This window comes from Propithecus coquereli, unplaced genomic scaffold (genome assembly GCF_000956105.1).
Source record: "Propithecus coquereli isolate 6110/MARCELLA unplaced genomic scaffold, Pcoq_1.0 Scaffold369, whole genome shotgun sequence".
NCBI classification, from domain to species: Eukaryota; Metazoa; Chordata; class Mammalia; order Primates; family Indriidae; genus Propithecus; species Propithecus coquereli.
The window spans coordinates 667,749-670,069 of NW_012149385.1; the positions used below are offsets into that span (position 1 = coordinate 667,749).

At 39.3% G+C, this 2,321-nt stretch overlaps 1 pseudogene across 1 annotated transcript; it reads left to right on the plus strand.

Annotated features, from left to right (window-relative positions):
• The first annotated feature begins 497 nt into the window (after positions 1 to 497).
• On the plus strand, positions 498 to 1,496 carry LOC105816336 (annotated as a pseudogene). The gene has a single exon (XR_001137790.1). The product of XR_001137790.1 is annotated as a 60S ribosomal protein L5 pseudogene (transcript).
• The last annotated feature ends 825 nt before the right edge of the window (positions 1,497 to 2,321 follow it).

Sequence of the window (2,321 nt, forward strand, 5' to 3'; positions counted from 1 at the left end):
TATCAGGGAGTTGCAAATTTAAACAACAGTGATAATACCTCATGCCTCACCTGATAATAGCAAGTGTTTGTGCAGTGCTGCGTACTGGGACTTTCATATGTTTCCAGTAGGAAAGAAAAGTGGTAGAGACTCCAGGAAACATTTTGGCATTGTCCCTTAAAGTTAAATATACATTTACCCTATGACCCCACAATCTCATGCCTACATTTATTCAAAGAAAAGGGAAGACTTACATTCACACAAAATGCTGTATGTAAATATGTATAGCAGTTTTACATATACGTGCCCCAAACTGAGAACATCCTGTTAGGGAAGGAAAAATAAAAGGTGATGGAATGATAGGAGCAGAGAAACAAGAAGGAGGAAACAGTTAAAGAAAAACAATAAAAAGGAAATAGTTGCTGAAAAATAATCAATGGTAACAGTTATTTCAGTCTTAAAGAATGGGGTAATTAGACCATGGAACAGTGACCACCAATCAGAAAATAGAGAGCGTTGCTGGGCCTGCAAGTCCGTGTGGAGCCGCAAAAGCGGGTCTCTATTCGGCAAGATGGGGTTTGTCAAAGTTGTCAAGAATAAGGCCTACTTTAAGAAATACCAAGTGAAATTCAGAAGACGACGAGAGGGTAAAACTGATTACTATGCTCGGAAGCGCTTGGTGATACAGGATAAAAATAAGTACAACACACCCAAATACAGAATGATAATTCGTGTAACTAACAGAGATATCATTTGTCAGATTGCTTATGCCCGTATAGAAGGGGATATGATAGTCTGCGCAGCTTATGCACACGAACTACCAAAATATGGTGTGAAGGTTGGCCTGACAAATTATGCTGCAGCATATTGTACTGGCCTGCTGCTGGCCCGCAGGCTTCTCAATAGGTTTGGCATGGACAAGATCTATGAAGGCCAAGTGGAAGTGACAGGAGATGAATACAATGTGGAAAGCATCGACGGCCAGCCTGGTGCTTTTACGTGCTATTTGGATGCAGGCCTTGCCAGAACTACCACTGGCAATAAAGTTTTTGGGGCCCTGAAGGGAGCTGTGGATGGAGGCTTGTCTATTCCTCACAGTATGAAACGATTCCCTGGTTATGATTCTGAAAGCAAGGAATTTAATGCTGAAGTACACCGGAAGCACATCATGGGTCAGAATGTTGCAGATTATATGCGTTATCTAATGGAAGAAGATGAAGATGCTTACAAGAAACAGTTCTCTCAATACATAAAGAATAACGTTACTCCAGACATGATGGAGGAGATGTATAAGAAAGCCCATGCTGCTATACGAGATAATCCAGTGTATGAGAAGAAGCCCAAGAAAGAAGTTAAGAAGAAGAGATGGAACCGTCCCAAAATGTCCCTTGCCCAGAAGAAAGATCGGGTAGCTCAAAAGAAGGCAAGCTTCCTCAGAGCTCAGGAGCGGGCTGCTGAAAGCTAAACCAAACAGCAATTTTTTATGAGGATTTTCAATGTAAAGACAATAAACTTATTGAATAAGCAGCTAAAAAAAAAAAAAAAATAGAAAAACACCATAAATAGTGACTTTCTCCATCACACATATAGGAGAAAGGAATGTCTGAAACATAACCTTTAAGTTATGTCCATACCTGGAAAGATCCAGACTCCAAAACCCGTGACATATAGTCATAACTAATTATAACTGACCTTTACATCAACATATACTACTAGCATATAAAAGGAAAAACACAGAAGAAGACGGTGTCTTCTCCACTCACAAAGACAGATCCATTTCCCCTTAGGAAATGTACTTTCACTTTGCACCCTTAAACTTTCCTTACAATAAATTCTTCACGCATACTGAGTGTCTGTCATCCCTCTCTGTGTGTGGGCCAAGGCCTGTGATTCTTCCTAGCCTGGAGCCCAAGAACTGGGGCAACACTTCAAAGTCCAGCCATGGACAGGACCATGACAATCCCACATGTCTTTCAAGTATAGAACAGATAAACTATAGTGAATCCATACAGTGAAATATTACTCAATAAAAATTATTAAATTATTAATTCATGTAACAACATGGATGGATCTTAACTGTATTTTGCTAAGTGAAAGGAGCCAGACCCCCAAAGTTGCATACAGTGTTTTCCAGGTTACTGGGTAGAAGGCTTTGTCAACTATAACGGGGCTGCATGGAAAAATTCTTGGAGTGATTGAACCGATCTATATTAAGATTTGTGTAGTGGATACAGGGTTTATATTATCAAAATCCATAGAATTATATACCACAATGTGAACTTTACAGTATATAAATTTAAAAACATGTTAACTAGAATTTGCAGGGAATTGAAATGGTATTA